At 39.4% G+C, this 19,465-nt stretch overlaps 1 protein-coding gene across 2 annotated transcripts in view; it reads left to right on the plus strand.

Moving 5' to 3' along the window:
• The first annotated feature begins 8,486 nt into the window (after nt 1-8,486).
• The window catches only part of bcorl1 (BCL6 corepressor-like 1), a 30,046-nt gene continuing 19,067 nt past the window's right edge, over nt 8,487-19,465 (plus strand). Inside the window, exons 1-2 of one of the 2 annotated variants that reach the window (XM_015389024.1) lie at nt 8,487-8,644; nt 12,532-12,650. The gene's annotated coding sequence lies outside the window, so the exon portion shown is untranslated. The remainder of the gene's footprint in view (nt 8,645-12,531; nt 12,651-19,465) is intronic. The other variant, XM_015389033.1, reaches the window with a different exon arrangement.

Below are 19,465 nucleotides of genomic sequence, written 5' to 3' on the forward strand. Positions count from 1 at the left end.
TGTGTATGTATGTATGTATGTATGTATGTATGTATGTATGTATGTATGTATGTATGTATGTATGTATGTATGTATGTATGTATGTATGTGTGTGTGTGTGTGTTTGTGTGTTTGTGTACCTGTCTAGCCCTCAGAGTGAGGACCAATTTCCAATTTAACTATCAGATTGAGGACCAGTTATTGCAAAGTGAGGACATTTTACCATTCCTCACATGCTATTTTGCAAATGGTTAGGTTTAGGGCTAAGATTTCAATTATTGTTAGGGTATATGTACATCAATGAGCATCTCACCAAGAGGAACGCCAACAGCCAACCTAAAGAAACAATGGAAAAAGGCAATGTTGATACCAAAGTTTTTCTTAAATTGAACGGATCACAAGAGGAGGCTACAGTTATGGTCTTAATTGTTACAGAGGAGGTGGAGAAATTTAAGCGAGCACCATGCGAGAACAGATGGTAACAACAGTGACAATAACTCACAAGCGGGATGGTACAATCAGCTTGGACTGATCTACACACAGTTGTACTCATTACCTCAGTAGCTGAGACTCTGGATTCAAAACATTTAGAGCTAAGAACATTTCATTTCACAGAGTAAAGAGGGCAGGACATGGAGGAGGACATTGACACAAAAAATAATTTTTACAATGATATGATTAATTGTTTAAAATCAATCAGAAAATAAATGATCTCATATAAAATATATACAATTAAAAACTGAAACTTTTAAACAAACATCAAAGATTGTCTATGCCAGTTCATGCAGCTGTAGAGCATCACTACGGTATCAGAGACATGCATCATTTGTGAAAAGGGGATGGACTCTGAACTGGATGGATATAAGTTTAACTAAATGAGTGGAGATGATAAGAATGGTGAAGGAATGGCTGTATATGTGAAAGGAAACCTGAAAAATGTTGTAATTGATAAAATCACAAAGGTAATTTTAGGTCATAGTTGTATAATGGTTAAAGTCTTTGTGGAAATGAAGAAGAAATATGTTGTGGTTAGCTGTATTTATAAAGGACCAGGTTCTGATATGGACATCTTTAGGGTGTGTTTTAAAGAAACATTCAAAAATGTAAATTAGAGGTTGTCTTTAACAACTTTAATACTGATATCCTGAACTCAGAGTAGGATAAACCTACTAAATAATGTATTAAGTTTGAGCCTTTATCCAAAAATCAACAGACCCAGTAGGATCACAACCTACAGTTCCTCTCTAATAGATAATATACGCATAAACCCATCCATCAAACAAATTTTACAAGTTCTCCAGAACTGACATAGGAGTTATGCGCAGTTAACTGTCATATAAAACCAGGTTTTTTACCAAATGATTACATTTGCTATTACTTAGATGCAATTATACAAATATTATTATTATTTCTTCACTTATACATTGGTAAAGATATATGTATAACAAGCTCATTTTATTTTTCCACTTTGCTCTGATTGCCAAATGTCAGCTCAAAACTCGTCCTTCGCATCTCTGACCATTTAGTCACTACTGAATTCACCTGTACATATGATAACATTGAATTTACTCAGTTCAGTCATTCCATTTTTGATTGATGTGAATGAAACTTAACAGACAACATGTGCAGGTCTACATCAGTTTATCCTCCTTGTCTTTGTACCAATGTTTATTTGCGTTTTTATCTTTTTTTTTTTTTTTGCCCACCATAAACCTCCAAAATCCAGAAGTAGTCTTGGAACACCTGTGATTATCGCAGCTTTGGGTATATGGCTATTGTCAAGTTTGTAAATTGGTTTGTAAAACTTTTTGTCTAACCACAAGAATGAAAACCAAGCCACAAAAATGCCACTTTAATGGCGGCATTAAAGTTGCAAATGTTGGTTCTGGCCGTGAGTTCTAGGGCAAAACTTATCTGTGGACAAAAATATTCTTCATCCTTCAATAGCCCCTCCGTTTCATCATGTTTCTGATTTTCCAAATTTTTTTCACTTGTCAAATTAACAAAAGTTCAGAGTTTTTTTCATTCTAAAAATTTTTGGGACTCTTGCCTGTGTGATGGCTGAGTTTGCTGTTTTCGCTTGTGAAGCTTGATCTTGGGTCTGCTATATAGTGTCTGGCCAAACCCCTTTCTTGCAGAATAATTGTGATGAACTGCATGTCCTCGGTAATCAACCCACACTGCAATGTAGCTGATATGAGTGTACAGAGGGATTTTAACGATTTGGGTTCCTTGCAATGCCTGTATTGGCATGGCTGCTGAATGCACTAATGACACAGCCAAGTCATGCACATAAAAGCCGATGCCGATACAATCTAAAAAATTTTGGTCGAGCGATGTAGGACTATCTCTACCTCACAACTTGTCATTTTTGTGTTTATCTGTGCTAAAACTCACCCTGTTGATCATCAGGTAGAGGAATGTGATGGTGAGAAAACATTTAGTTATTGTTGAACTTGGACTCTGAGTTTAAGCTCGCTTATTAACATATGTTATTAATGCGACAGGTCCTTAAGTGACAGATTTTGATCAGCAGTGCAAGCGTCCAATAAAGTCAATCGACGATTGAAGTATCCTACGATGCGACATTGAAGATCATTCCCCACCTCATCATCATCTGTGTTGACAGTTTCCATTGTCTCCAAAATGTGCATACTCCATGCACGTATCAGAGCTGGGGTAAGGGGCTACACTTTTTGATTTTTGAATAGATTATAGTTGAATGTTGCACATGTGGTTTTCAGGCTCTATTTTGTGTGTAACCAAGCTTTATAAATGAGACCCCAGGAGGGGGGCCATTGCAACATCAATATCTTTGACAGATTACCCACTATACTTCATAGAAGTAAAGTGGTTTGTGAAATTTTAAAATGTCACTTTATTAAATTAAAACAGGACTTAAATTGTGTTAAAAATGTAAAATTGCAAAAGCTTTAAGTGAAAGAAAAGCTTTCCAAACCAACCTGGATTAACGTAGGAAAGTGATTTCCCCCAAACCTTTAACTTATTGTGCCATCGTTGGGTTGGAAGCATTTTTTTAAAGCTTGCTCTGTGTTCTCGGGGTTTGGTGTGTTCACCTACCTGCCTTGGGAAACTGATAACAGTCGTAATGACGCTGGGTTCACATGTTCCTTTGTGTATTGGTTTAAGTAAGCAGGTAAATGTGTGTAACAACTCCTTTTTCACAGTCGTTGCAATTATTAAAAGTCAGGGTATCAGAATAATTCCATCGTTATTCTAAATGTTTCCTCGTAACCAACGTCGGTGCTAAAATGCATGGGAAAGAAGCCAAGATGTCAGTCAAAGGCCCCTTATGTGCATAAAAATTTGGCGTATCAGCCTGATTGTGCATAATGAAGACTTTTTTGAGTGTAACAGTACATTACACTGACGTACGCTGGCGAGACCCCTCATCTAAATAAGGCTGGGTATCAATTCAAATGTTAACAATGAATTTGGTCTTGATTTCTGCTATTTATTTTTAAGGGAGTATTTTATCCCTTTGGATTTGGATTACTCAGAAATATGAAAAATAAAGCAATGATTCAATACTCCAACAAACTCTGTATCATTGTTATTGTAGACATACCTAGATATTTTTTTCTATATTATGTCACTGTGTTATCCTGTCATGAGGTAACACAGGGACACACAAAAAAAGCATTCACATACAAAAACATCTTTTTGGAATGTTGGAGAAAGCTGTAGTATTGAAGGGAGCCCACACATGCATGGGGAGGAACATACAAATGGCATACGGAAGGTTTCAGAAATCAAAAGCTGTTGCAGCTCAACCACTGACCCGGACCTGAGTAACAGCTTCTGAATGCCAGATAGACACTCCTACACTTTGTAGGATGTCCTCCAAGAAGAGTTAAATCTGTTTAGGCCGCAAAGAAGTTAGTTCAGATTCAATTCCAAAAAAACTTAAAATCCCAAAGGGAAATTAATATTTGTAAGGCAAGGCAAGGCAAGGCATGGCAAATTTATTTGTATAGCACAATTTAGTACAAAGACAATGCAAAGTGCTTTACATGATTAAAATACAGGAAAATAAAACATGATCAGAGCAAGTAGAAGAAAAATAAATTAAAAAATGAATAATAAAAAAGATTCAGAAACAAAAAAGAACATTAAAAGCAGTTGGACTAAAAAAAAATTAATTCGTAGTAACTCATCTGCTCTTTTTTATGAGTAGATGCATTTATTTAGGGAGGCAAATTACCTAACAGACATATTTTTGGACTGTGGGAGCAAGCTGGAGTACCTGGAGAGAACCCATGCATTCACAGATAGAACATGCAAAGTAGAGTGGGGTCAAAAAGTATTTAGTCAGCCATTGATTGCGCAAGTTCTCCTATTTAGAATAATGAGAGAGGTATTTAATTTTCATCATAGGTACGCTTAAACTATGATAGACAAAATAAGAAAAAAAAAAATCCAGGAAATCACATTGTGTGATTTTTAAAGAAATTATTTGTAAATTATGGTGGAAAATAAGTATTTGGTCACCCACAAACCAGCAAGATTTCTGGCTCTCGCAGACCTGTAACTTCTTCTTTGAGAAGCTCTTCCGTCCTCCACTCGTTACCTGTATTATTGGCACCTGTTTGAACCTGTTATCTGTATAAAACACACCTGCCCACAGCCTCAAACAGTCACACTCCAAACTCAACCATGGCCAAGACCAAAGAGCTGTCAAAGAAAACCAGGAAGAAAATTGGAGACCTGAACCAGGCTTGAATCTACAATAGGCAAGCAGCTTGGTGTCAAAAAATCAACTGTGGGAGCAATTGTAAGAAAATGGAAGACATACAAGACCACTGATAATCTCCCTCGACCTGGGGCTCCATGCAAGATCTCATCCTGTGGGGTCAAGATGATCATGAGAAAGGTGAGCAAAAATCCCAGAACTACATACACAGAGGGACCTGATAAATGACCTGCAGAGAGCTGGAAAAAAGTAACAAAGGCTACCATCAGTAACACACTACGCCGCCAGGGACTCAAATCCTGCAGTGCCAGACGTTTCCCCCTGCTCAAGCCAGTACATGTCCATGCCCACATGAAGTTTGCCAGATAGCATATGGATGATTCAAAAGAGGATTGGGAGAATATCATGCGGTCAGATGAAACCAAAATAGAACTTTTTGGTAAAAACCCAACTTGTCATGTTTGGAGGAAGAAGAATGCAGCGTTGCATCCCAAGAACATCATACCTACTGTGCAGCATGGGGGAGGAAACATCATGATTTGGGGCTTTTTTTCTGCAAAGGGGACAGGAAAACTGATCCGTGTTGAGGGAAGAATTAACTGAGCCATGCATCATGACATTTTAAGCCAAAAACTCCTTCTACCAGTGAGAGCCTTGAAGATGAAACATGACTGGATCTTCAAGACATGACAATGATCCCAAACACACCACCAGGGCAATGAAGGATTGGCTCCGTAAAAAGCTTTTCAAGATCCTGGAGTTGCTTAGCCAGTCTACAGGTCCTCAACTCCATAGAAAATTTGTGGAGGGAGTTGAAAGTCCATATTGTCCAGCAACAGCCCCGGAACATCGCTGCTCTAGAGGAGATCTGCATGGAGGAGTGGGCCAAAATACCAGCTACAGTGTGTAAACCTGGTGAAGATGTACAGGAAACGTTTCAGCTCTGTCATTGCAAACAAAGGTTATGTTTGTAATATTGAGTTGAACTTAAGTCATTGACAATACTTATTTTCCACTATGACTTACAAATAAATTCTTTAAAAATCCAACTATGTGATTTCCTAGATTTTTTTTTTCTCATTTCATCTCTCATAGTTGAAGTATACCTATGATAATAATTTTAGGTAGGACATTTTGCACAATCAGCTTACTAAATAATTTTTGGCCCCACTGTACATGCAAGACCCCGGGCTGGGTATTGCACTTTCTTGCTGCAAGGCAACAGCTCTACAAACTGCGCCATCGTGCAGCGCATGAAGAGTTCCTCTTGTAAAACCATCTCCAGAGGCTCTAGAAGGGTTTCTGGAATAGAGCCGGGCCTGATAAAGATAAAGGAGCTGGGGTGTTTATACTCCTCCACTTCCACTTCTACCATGGTATTAATAGGATTCTTTTTTTCTGCTGTTTCTTGACTTCAGCGATCCGAGTATTTTTGCAGATTACATGACTGGTACTGGAAGTCAGAGGTGTATACAGTAAAAAGGAATGGGGAGACTACCGTCCCTTGTGGCGCTCCTTTGCTGCTGAATACTTGATTAGACAACTGACCCTTCAGTCTAACAAACAATGGTCTGTTTGCCAGGCAGTCTTTGATCCTTCTTAGTCTTCTGGAGTGTCTCTCAAAGGCTGAATTGTGTTAATTGCACTGGAGAAATCAAAGACATCATCCTCACAGAGCTCACTGCCTTGTCTGAAAGTGGGTTTGTTGAAGCAGGCAGATAATGGCATCTTCAACTCCAGTTCCACCGCGATAAGCAAACTGCAGGGCGTCATGATAGGTGCCTGTTTGCTTGCTAGGTGGACCAACACAAGACCTTCATGGTGTGGGATGCCAGGGCAACATGTCTGTAGTCATTGAGGACTGTTGGCTTAGTTTTCTATGGTACTGGAAAAAGAGACAGACTGGAACAGTACAAGGGGGATTGATTTTGCTCAAAACAAAGGCATAGAATGAGGGTCCATGACAGAATTGGAAGATGAAACATTGAAGGTGTAACACAGAAGCTTTGGGTCAGAAGATGGTGGGATGTCCATGACTGTGGGAGATGGAGAAGGATGCTGAGCTGAACCTTTTGAAGAATGTATTCAGTTCATTGATTTATCTGATCCTCCTTGCTTGAAGCCTGTGAGCTTCTTCATTCCTGACCACACATCTCTGATATTGTTCTGCTGGAGCGTCTTTCAACGAATTAGATTTTACTGAAATTCATACGTCTATAGATGGCAGATGAATTAACACTTTCTGAAGATGGTATATCTTAAAACCAGTTTCCTGAATTTTAATTCAATTTAATTTAATTCAAAATGAATGCTCTGAATCTGTTAAATGTTTGATTTGTTTGGTATATTTTACTTTTATATTATATTATATTATACTCACTTATATTTTGAGAGAAATATAGAAAACGACTTCCACTTGAAAATCTTTAATTATAAAAAGCCTTACCCATGAATTTTTTATTGACAGGTTTTTAAATGATAGAAGAATATTGATTTGATTGTTTTAAATCAGAGAGCCTTAAAAACAATGGTGACAGGCTGTTTTTTTTATTTGTCTTAACATAAATGTATCTTTTTTTTTATTCTTTACACTATTGAATGATACAGCAGATTGAACCATGTAAAGGCATTAGGTAGCAACTAAGCATATATATTTTTAAATGTAGACTGTTTTCGCCTCCAATATGTATCTTGAGATCTATCTTGAGAATTCAAACACCATGAAATAAAATGAACAGGAAATCAAATTAAAATAGATTCTCAGCTCTATTTCAACTGTAACCAACAAGGATATTGTTGAAATTATTTTGTTGTTGTTGTTTTTCGTCGGTGTGAGTTAAAGTTTCAGAGTCAGTGTTTTATTCCTTTATCATAATAAACTCTAGATAAAGTATGTAAATGTATAAATGGGACTATCTAAAATCACAACCTGCCATATGTGGAGGGTCTTTTTTCGGATCCAAATCTATGAATCTATAGGATAGCAAGGTAAATCACTAAAATTAACAAATAAAACCTATTGAGTTCCATGTCTTGCACACAGTGCAATTGCATAATAAAAATAAGGATATTTGTAAACATATTTTTAATCAGATGATTTGTTTTACATTTTCCACTGCTTTATCCCTGACCTGTCTGTTACTGGGAGTCCATAGTCTCTGCTCTCTAACAAATTTCTGAAGCTTTAACAGAGCAGCTGTCTTATGCTGATCTAACTTTACACTCAATCATAGTCAATATCTGACCTTTAAGGACAATTACTTTCAAAGATTTTTATTTTGAGGCATTGATTAAAGCAGATGAAGACTTCCAACACCTTTAAGAATTAGATTAGTAAAAAAAAAAATTTAAAATCTGTACAGTTTTACTTCCAACTCAAAATGAATTGTTCATTTCAGTTGTGGTAACAGGAAATGAAATGTTGAGAGATTTAAGTAGAATAAGTACTTCAGTTAAACAATGTATTTAATGCCTATTTCACCTAAAATAAACTTATTTTTTTTTACTGAAGCCAATAAGGAGAAGTTAAGATGGTTTTTCACACCTCTTTGTGAGTTAAATGGCAGAAGGTCGTTATTAATATGATATTAAATTGAAATATTTGTTTATTTATTATGTCATTGTGTCTCACTGTGGGTTTTTTGCGTTGGATTATAGTCAGAGAATCAGTAAAACAAAAAACAGAGGCAGAAACCCATCTGCCTGTTATTCACCTGTAGGGCTTATCCCGGCGCTAGGACCCAGGGTGCGCGATTTTCATCTCCAGCTGCTGCAGACCGAAAACTGGCAATAAGGGAAGATCGCGAGGACAAGCCAAAATTGCTTACTGTATTCATTCTGCTTCAAAAAAAATCCCACCCGCGGCCCCCTCACCGAAAGCGGAGCGACGGAAGCGGCCGCTTGTTGCGCTGTGTGCGGAGCTTTGAGGCTGTCGACGGCTCGGAGCGCAAGGTAAGACGGTGCAATACCATGCGATTACTAATAACAAAGGCGTTACGGGCGAGCAGGGGGCATTAAAGGGGGCATTGCACAACGCTGCCGAGGGCGAGTAAAACTCCACCAAACTTTGACCTGGATATTTGCGTTTTCCCCCTCTCGCTTGTGTCTCGAAGGAACCCGGAGTAGTTGCCGCGATGTTTTCGCTGTTATCCCACGGCATTAAATGTGGGATCGGTGTCACATGTATATCAGGCAAGTTGTGGGGATGACATCCGTGGAAGTGTCCATGCGTGCCGGTGTGTGGGGGGTTAAATCCGAGCATTTTAGTGATCTATTTAACAATAACGTAGCACGCAGGGCCATCCATTAACCTGGGGGATAACATCACTCCGGACTGTTTGTGTGATCGGCTGCTGTCCTTCCTGCACCGTCTAATAATTCATCACTTCTACCAAGATGGAAGGGTGTATGACTTCCCCGCAGCCTCGACATTACTGACCAGGTGAAGCACTAACTTAGACGGGACATCCTCCTCCCCGTGAAGCATGGCGGCCTAAATAGGGTCGATAATCTCCAATATGACTAACACTTTAGCATGTGAGCCCACTTTGAGGGGGGGAAATAAAGAAAACAGGCCTTTGAACGTAAACTAAGTGCCTTCATTGGTGCTATCGCAGCTGCCATCGTGCAGAATACAACATCCCCGATTTGTAATAATGGCGTGGATGACAAGTTTTTAGATCAAACTCCTGCACAGATCAGGTGTGGCGGTAAAGCAGCCGGTGGAGCCCATCCCGTGCGGAGGCTCGGGTCTCCGAGTTGCCCCCTTTGGGCTCAGACACAATGCGATGTGTCAGCTGCCCACTTTGTATGACTGTTGCGGCTCTCAGCTACGTTTTTTTTAAAAACACTGATCGCCCCTCTTATTTGTTTCCCGATTTCTCATTTGGCCGCCTGTCAACGATTTGTCCGAGTAGTCGCAGCCATTGCTGGGTGAATACATGCTGGATTCTCCCACACAGCGATCCGCTCCAGCACAGCACGGCGGAGCAGCCAAGTAGTTGGTGGACAGGGTCGTTGTCCTGCACAGCAGTAGCCTGCTGCTTCATGCACAGCAGCAGCTACACTCATGCCTCCAACCACACGATGTCTGCAAGGTTATTTCCCTCAGCAGGCACCAGGCTGGAGTTTAGAAAAGTCAGATATTTGTTGTCCTAACAGATTGAATCCTTCATGTAAAGCTGCAGGCCTGCTCTGGGATCCAGGTAAGAGCAAGTGGCCTAATTACACCACAGCTAAACTTACTGAGACTAAAACAGCTGAATAACCTGTAGGTATATATCTTTTTTCGGGGGAGGGGGGTCTTGTCATTTTTTTCCATTGACCTAAGAACAAAATTTAGGATTAAAGTTCCAAAAATGTTAACAATCTTAAGTTTTGCTAATAAAGAATCCTAAAACAAACTTTCTAAATCCAGGCCAACCTGATAGTAACAGGAAGTGTTATTTTGACATAATGTTCTGCAATCACAGAGCTAAACATACACAAAAGTGAGACGGCATTTTTCCTTGCCATTGATGACAAATATGGTTTCTTTGTAGTTTTTTCTTCGCTAGGGATGTATATAATATAGTAGATTAGTCTCAAATAGGCAGAGATTAGGTTTCTACTGTTAAACACAACATTTTAATAGAATTCATTATTTCACTGACAAATCAACAGTTATTTCTTCTGCTGCTATAATAATCTGACCTGTTCATTTTAGCAGCTAACATTTATTTTCCTGCTGTAATTTCTGTTGCCAAAAAGATTTTCAATCAGTTGAATTTACTTCCCTGTAGGCAATGGAAAAGTAAATTGAGGTGTTAAAAACAAAAACTATGATTTGAATCTCCTTTTGACTTATACAATTTAAGGGCAATTGTGATTTAAATATGCACATCAAGCAGTGTTTATCAGAGGGCTTCTATTTGGCTTTTATGAATGATACAAAATAAGAATATAGTCTTTGTATAGATTAAAGGTTAGGGTTAATGTCTCAATTTTTCCTAAATGGATGGTGAAAACATTTCGAAATGCAAACATATGCAAGAAAGGAAACAAACAAAACAAATGCAAAAATACCTTTTTTAGTGATTTCGTATACAGGAGCACTACCAAGCCATGAGATGTTTAAGATTTTTGTTTTGTCCCTAAGATTTTCTGCCGGGTCTATCTGTGGGGTTGGACATAAACCACATTAGATATTAGCTTTAAATAAAGCTTAATATCAAGTGGTGAAGAAGTTTATTTTTAAAATAACTTCAAAAAACCTAAAGAGGATGAGTTTGATTATGTCAGCGATTTCTAATGTAACAACTGTTTTATTTAAAACCATATCTATCCTTGTGGGGTTCAAAAATCAGTGAAGCCGGCCTGACTCGCTGCACCCTAAATATTTCCAAAGACAAGTTATCCAGATGATTCGTCCAAAAAAATCCACGAAGACCTTATTGCATTTAAAAATGTTTTAGTGAGTAGACAGGATAAATGGGTGCCAAACATACATACAAAAAATAAGGATGACAGAGGTCAAAAAAACATTTGGCTCCACTCTGGGGTACACAACAACCAAACTCCCATGAAGCATCATCCTTAAAAAGGGACAAGTATGCATCCTTAAACCAAAGAAGTAATGAAAATAATAACAAAATAACCACAATAACTAAATATACAAATTACCTGAATTAGTATGAATTACCAATAATATTTAATAATTTCAAGAAAGGTTAATTTAGAAAGAAAAACACAAAACATTAACCATAATGCATACCAAGATAATCACAAAGTGTAAATTCATGCTCCTACAATCCTTATTTTGGATGTAGCTCTAAAGCTCATTGAGCTTCTTATCTGCTGTAAAATGCAAAATTGTAAGACTTGCGTTGTATGTTTTTAAAACTTATAATCAGTGATGTCCTCCACATTTTAGAGCGAATGGAAACTGTATAAATGAAGACAAGGCTCATTTAGGTTCTCCGGGCCTCATATCTCTTCACTGACTTGATATCCATAAGATAAACAGAGACAGTATGTCTGATTTGCTTAGGAGACTTTTTCTGTCGAACGTTGCACATCTCCTGCTTTTCATGCAGCTGAGCTGTGTGGGTCAGCCCATGTATTTGAAACTAAAGCTCATTAGACTGGTAAAGTTAGATCCATGGCATCACCACAAAAGACCAAAGCTTCTTTGAAGATAACATGCTTCAAAATCCTTTGCAAAAAAAAAAAATCTGTAGAAAATCCGCCCCCCCTCCCTCCATCTCCTGCAAGCCAGTCTGTCAGGCTGCAGCTGGAGGGCCTCCAGCAGCCGGAGTCCTGCTTCCTCATGTTAGTTCTCAAGCAAACAGACCCACACCACTGCCACTCTGCCTTTTCATCTGTTTTATTAAAGCCTTTCTCAGCAGCTGACTCTTAATTGATCCGCCTTTCGCTGACTCGGTAACAGCTTCATAGATAATCGAACCCCCCGCTTTTGTTTATTAAAAAAAATAATAAAATACACACACTTCATGACTTGGTTGCCCCCGATAAGCCTTTTCAGTTTAGCGCACCGTTACACTCTTTGGTCGCGATCCCCCATTCCCCTGAGCGGCTGGAGCTCGCGGTGCATGCCGGTACCTGCAGTTCTCTTCCCTCCCATCCTCTCCAGCGTCCAACGCGGGGCGTGGAGAGGCGAGAACTACATCTCCCATGCCGTCCCCGCGCAGCCTCCTGCCCCTCTCCCTCCGCTCTCTCTCTCTCCCACCAAACTGGAGGTTGGAGATACGGAACGGACTGTCTTGACGACCCCCCCTCCCTCCTCTTCTCCTCCCTTCCTCCCGCCCCCCCTCTCCTCCTCCTCCTCCCCGGACTTTTAGAGCCGAAAACCGTCGAGCTCAGTGAGGCAGCCGCGGACGGCGGAGAGGAACGGCTGGACACGCTCGGTCTCCACCACAGTCGTGCCTGCGCGTCGTTCACTTGCCATCTGGACGAGCGGGTTGGTAACTGTTTGTGTCATTAGACATCTTTTTTTTCTCTCCGCTGCTGATTAGGGTTGATTCAGTTTTTGAGGTAGAGAGTAAAAATATAAAGGGAGGGGGGCGGTGAGGAGAGGCTCGGTGAATGCCTTTCAGTGGTTCAGTCAGTTAGTCCGCTAAAGGGCCGATAAGAGAGGCTGGAGCTCTTCACATTAGGGGGATAAATAGCAGCCTGCCTCAACACGCAGAGCGGCGGCTGCGCAGGGAGCTGGACCCGGGCTGGATCCACTTCAGTTCCTCATAATAAGTTGTCAGCAGCCCTCCTCTCTCCTGTTGTCCCTCTTTTAGCGGACTACTTTTTCGCACCCGTCTACCAGTCAGTCCAGTTTGTGTGCTGCTAGCCAGTGGAAATGATCGTTTGTTTGTCATGTGTTACTTTGTTGTTGTTTAGTTCGCTCTCTGTTTGACTTTGTCTGGATCTTGACTGACCTTATCAGGCGCAGATGTGACACATTTCGGCTGATATCTCCTTTTACTGCGCTGATCATGTTGAAAAACACGATTTTTTTTACAGAGAGGGAGGCTTGTCTAGTTAGTGTCCATGTTTGCCTGCGGATGCACCGATCACCTGAGTCCTCCCATTATGCTCGCGGAGCTCTCCAGAGTTTTTCCCTGCTGATATCTATACCCAGATCCCCAATACAGCCTGCATTTAAAGCTCTTTTTATGCACTTTTTCCCCCCCCCAGCTGTGACATTGGGACCCGCTGAACAGGACAGGGGGGGCTGACCGGATGGGAGTGGGGGGCTGTTTTTTTTCTCCTCTCTCTCAGAGGTATTCCCAGCCTCCACTTTTTGTTTTCGTCTAATGCCCACGGCGTGTGCGCGGACCTGCATGCAGCGGCTGGCCTACATCCGAGCGAATAGATTGAAATGTTTCGGAGCACAAAGGCAAACTCGCTGTAAGCAACTGTTGTACGGTAATATATGCAGACCCTCCTTTCCACGGAGCGGCATCTGCATCGCTGCCTCCCCCCCATCTCTCCCTATCTCTCATCAGTGCACGCAGATTACGCACAAAGATTTGATGTGTCTGTCAGTCAGTGTGTGCATCGTCTTAGCTTTGTCTCCAATCACTCTATGGTGAGACATTTTTATTGCATTTAATGCTTGAACCTTAGATTTTTAGTGAGCTCACCTCTACCATCATCCAGGATTCCTCCCCTGTTCACATGGAGGTAATCTGGATGCTTGATTTAGGATTGCAACGCTTAATGGCTGTTATACTCTATTATACGTGTTGTCTTAGATTATATGCTCAGGTGCAATAAGAATCTTACTCCATTTCTGCCTCCTTAAACCCACAATGAAATTCTAAAGCATGTTTTCCTCATTTGAGTTCTTCCACTGTTTGCTGGGCTTTCCTTTAAGCAAAACACTGCTATAGATTTTTTTTTTTGTGATTGCCTCATATATGGATTAATAAACTGTCATAGATGGAGATCAGGGGTCAGGGGCCACCTTAACTCCAGCTGCTGTTTGAAGCAACAGATAAATGCAACCATCAGCGGGAAAATTATTCAGCACTGTTGCATGTTGGAAATATATTGTATTTTTTAACTGTTGGTTGAGTTGCTGTAGTCTGAACAGATTTAAGCTTATTTGGATATAACGGAGTAATGCTTGGGTAGACTAACAGATGAGACAATGTAAATTACAGTTTAAGACTCTTTGAGTGTTTGATGCTTTGCTTTGAATGATTTCACCTGTCATGCATTCAGATTTTGACCTCATATAACTCATTTGGGCTACTTATCTGTGCCAACACCTGGTACACATCATGGTGACCAAGATCCTATAGCTCAGGGAGACCAGTGAAGAGAATAGAGAGAGGAACATGCAGGTAACTCACAATATATTGCAATGCCATGCTTTCCTAATATTACACAGCCCTAATTATAATGCATAGTTGTAGGTTATAGTCAGTTACACTTAATATTGATTCAGGTGGACAGCCTTTTTAACATCCATCGGTTGAAGGGAAAATGTTTTATATTCTGCTCTGTGTGCTAGCATGACTTCATTCTTTAGCAAGTCGGATTTTCTTAGATAACACCTGAAACCTAGAGGCTTATTAGTAATGATAAAATGCAATCATGATAATTCGAAGCCCTTGTTGAGCTAAAAAAAAAGCCTTAAAGACAGGACATCAAACATGTGGTACATCTTTCATAACAATATATTTAGGAAAACAAAGTGTGATATATGTAATACCTTTCAATATTTCTCCTACTCTTAAACCTTTCTATATAAATTTGACAAATAACCTACCATAATTAATATTTTTATCTAAAGTATAACACATGTATATATTTTATACATTTGAATCTGCATTTACAAAATAAAATGCAGAAAAAGATCTAATCAGTAAATAGAGGCCAGCTGTTTGCATTTTGATCACAGTATAAGTACTTCTGCTCTGTAAAAGACTCAGAAGTTTCCTCAAGAACCTGAGTAAACAAACAGCATCATGAAGAGCAAGGAACACAGTAGATAGATAAGGGATCACGTTGTTAGGCTTAAAGCAGGTTCATGTGTTAAATGATAACCCAAACTTTGATGTCTCACAGTGAGCAATGCCCAATCCATCAGGCTGCACAAGAACAACAGTAAACAGAGAAGCAGCTAAGAGTCCCATGGTAACTCCTGAGGAGCTGCAGAAATCCACAGCTCAGATGGAACAGTCTGTTAACAAAATGTTAGTCATGCACTCTACAAATCTGGCTTTTATGGAATGGTTGGCAGAGGAAATAAATTGCAGAAAGAAAACATTTAAAAGTCCCATTTAGGGTTAGCCATGAGCAATTCAAGAGAAAAACATGTAGAAGAGAATAAAAGAAAATGTGGTAGAAAAAAGGAATGGGCAACACAATTGTGGTAAAATGTGGCAGTATTATGCTGTGGGGATCCTTTGATTCAGTAGCGACAGTGAAACCGGCAGGGTTTACGGGGAGATGAATGGAGCTAAATGCACAGCAACAGTGCAGGAACACATGTAGATGGCATCAGACTATAGAGGAGGTTCAGCCTTGAGCCAGAGCAACAGTGGATTGGTTTCAAGTAGTAGAATGGCCCAGACTGTGAACATTTTCTGCATGACCTTAAAATGGAGGCTCACATATTCCATCCAGTTTCACGGACCTTGAGCCATTCTGCTCTAAAACAAAAATCCACTAAGGCCATTCTCTAGATGATCAGTAGAAAAATCCCCTAAAAGGCACTGAAAGGTGTTTTCTAAAGGCTGATTTATACTCAGAAACCAGGTCGTCTCTGTGTGTGTGGCAATTAATGCAAATGTGCCTCCAACCCTGCCGCAGACACTCTGCTGCACCCCTCCAAACTTGTAGGTGACTGCAGACAGTGCTGCAGACAGGAGGCCTCTGATTGGTCAAATCTACATCCGCTCTACACTATCCGTAATTTCTGTTTGGTACCTTACGGCCTTGTTTTGTTTGTATGACCGCCACTGCGGAAAACACCTGCATAAGTTGGACCAGCTGGAAGAGCGAGGTGCGCGAGAACGCTAGGACCCTGTTTTCACCTGGATCCCCGCTCTTTTTCACCCTCATGCCCCTCCGTCGTCGGACAAACGTGCCCCCACTTCCTCGGCCTTATCTAGACCCACAGCTTGATCATGATTGTCCCTCTTGCGAAGTGGCGTGGAATAACGTAGCGCAGACCACACTTTTTGCACAAAATCAAAAATATCTGCGACAAACTCACATGCTGCACTTTTCAGTTCAGTTCTGTTGTAAACATCTAGAATATTGTGTATCTCTTTTCTTCTACTTCACAATATGCACAGCGTTGTGTTTCATCACATAAAATCTACTTAGGTTTGTGGTAATAACCTGAGGAAAATTAGCAAAAGTTCCACTGATATGAAAACCCTAAAAAGGTGGTGTGTTTCCATGGGATGCAGAATCTTTGGAAGATGCTGTGCAGCAGGTTAAGGTTTTCTTGTCAGAGCAAATGGTTTTCATTTTAGTAGATAGTATTCCTGTTAGTGAGTGATATCAGGCTATGTGGTCTCTACATGTGGAAAGGGTTTTGTTTCTGTGTTGCTGATGTTAACCTTCATCTGTATGTTGCTAATGCTCTTTAACCAAAAGAATATATTGAATGAGATGATTTCATTAACTTATTCTAAATTAGAAAGATTTTTCACATCATGTCTCCGTGATGTTTATTTTGCAGCTATCTCTCTGGACTTGGAAAAACCTTTAATCATGTGATGTGTCATAGGTGATCTAAGACATCATTAGTCTATTACTCTGGGAAAGCAATTGTTGTTTTCCCAGAGTAATAACAGGTTAGAAATGACTCTGTAGTTCATTTTGTGGCTTCAACAAATATGGTGTGTAAACCAAAGTATAGTACCAGATGTGCTATTGGAATTCACTTTTTAGGTTAGTGTAAACATGTTGTTTCCAGACGTATATCTTTAAAATAATTATGAAGGAAAATTGTTATTTGAGGGCATGTATCAAAATTCAAATGGGTGTTTATAAACCAGGGGTCACAGTTTTATAACCCTGCGAGGGTTTCTTCTGTTTTTGATTTTGGTCACACATTTCATGTTTCATCCAACTAACTTTGATATCAACGTTAACGCACGGAAATAACTGATTTTAAATGATGATTTTCATTTATTTAGGGATAAAAGCTGCTACAGTTCACCCACCTGTTAGAAAGTAGTTGGCCACATGTTATAAATCGTCAATTAACTGGTTTTCCAGGCAGCTCATCAGCCCTAATTACTGCCAAATTTGTTAAATTAAGTTACCACATAATTAGAAGCTAAATAATGTCAAATGATCACTACAAGCAACAAATAACACAGTGGTCTAAATAAATTTAAGAGTAAACTAGAAAAAACTCACTGGCATCCACCTATCCCAGAAGGGCTGTAATTCAGTTGGTGAGGCTTGGGGCCACCATTGAACCACAGCGAGAGCCATTGTCCACAAATGTGGGAGAAAAAAAATTACACAGAGATTAAGCTTTTCAGGAGTGGTCAGTCAAACAAAACTCTTCCTGGAGCCCAGCTACAAATCATCCAGGAGGTCACAAAAGAACCCAGAGTAACATCTGAAGCCCCACTGGAGGTGTAGCTTGCCTCAGTTAAAATATGTTTATAAATCTACAAGGAAGAGACTGGGCAAAATGGCTTCCATGGGAGTGCTTCAGGATTCGAACCATGCCCCTGCTTTAAGAATAGAAAGACCCTCCATGGTCTTTGTATTCCAAAAGAATTTTGATTATCCTTATTACATTTGGAAAATATTCTGGCTAATGAGGCAAACCCAGGAACTTTTAGTAAAAAAAATTTAAATTCTGGTTTATTTGCCAAAAACAGCTTTTCATAAAAAGAATATTTTACCAACAATGAAGCTTTTTCACCATAGTACAATCATCAGCGGTTGCTTCGCCTCTTCATAATCTGGTAAAATGTTTATAATTGATTAAGCCATGAAATATGGCTTCTCTTTCACTTAGAAAATTAAATTAGACATAATCAGTTCTAACACCTTAAACTTGAGAACTTTGGATGTACAGTGATGCAACAATCTAATGCACACCTACCTTGGAGGGCAATAAATGAGGGTTTTAGAATGTCCTAGTCAAAGTCCGGACTTTAATCCAATTGCTGTGAACATTCATGCATGAAAATCTTCCTTCTTGGCTGCGGGGCATTTCCTGACAGCTCTGTGTTGGCTTAAATAGCTAACCTCATAAATCAAATCACAATTTAAAAAAAATCAAATTTTCTTAACTTTATCCAATATTACAATTTATTATGAAACACTTGATTAGGTAAAAAAGCAAAGAAAATCTATGGAGGACAAATACTTTATCACAGCTTTCTTTAATGACTACTGGTGGGACTCAATTAAAACCTTTAGTCGAGTTAATTACAGTGTGGAATTAATCACAATTAATTGTATTTAGTCGAAAAACAGAAAAGCACAAAACAAACAAACTTTTCAATTTAAAAATACATTCTGCTCGTAAAAAATATTGAGGCTAGTTTATTTTTTTCTTTAAGCCAGTTACTAAGAGAAGAGTTCATGTTGTAACCTGTTTTACTAGGGAGTTCAGATTTTCAGAAAAAAAAAATCTTGTCCGATGTAGGATGGTTTGACAATTGGTACCACAGCTGTGGACGCTAACATTAGCATTGCCAACCTCTGTGCTTGCTACAACACAAGTCCTGTGTCGTTCATTTCTGACTGCCAGTAGCTTTAAACAAAGTGGATAACTCCATCCGCTCTGCAAAAGTCAAGGTTCTTCTATAAACAAATTCACATTAATGATGTGGTCCACCTGGGTGTTACGTCTTTAGTTAATACCTTGGAAGCTATGCTCAGATCAGTGGGATCCTCTCACTGAAAAGTTCCGAGTGACTGGTGTGACTGGCAGTCATCCAGGAGTTCACAGAACCATAGTTAAAGTTTGACTTCTGTTTCATTCAGATTTTTTTTAGTCCTGCAGTGTACCAAGGCTTGTGATGGTGCTTGTGTCTCAGATTTACGGATGTACAAGAAACAGTAAATGAAAGGATTTTAGTATGTATGAATAAATGCAGAAAATTGTGTTCCTTTTTATACATTAAAAGCTATGTTTTTTTTTTTTTTATGCGTTACAGTCCTGCCCCTTTAAAAAACACTACAAATGAACCTTCCCTTTTTGTATTCTTTGCCTTAATCTTGTTTTGTTTGTTATTTTGTGATGTGTAATATTCTGGACTATTATATTTGTTACTCTGCTTCGCC

The sequence above is a fragment of the Cyprinodon variegatus genome, unplaced genomic scaffold (genome assembly GCF_000732505.1).
Source record: "Cyprinodon variegatus isolate N-32 unplaced genomic scaffold, C_variegatus-1.0 Scaffold19, whole genome shotgun sequence".
NCBI classification, from domain to species: Eukaryota; Metazoa; Chordata; class Actinopteri; order Cyprinodontiformes; family Cyprinodontidae; genus Cyprinodon; species Cyprinodon variegatus.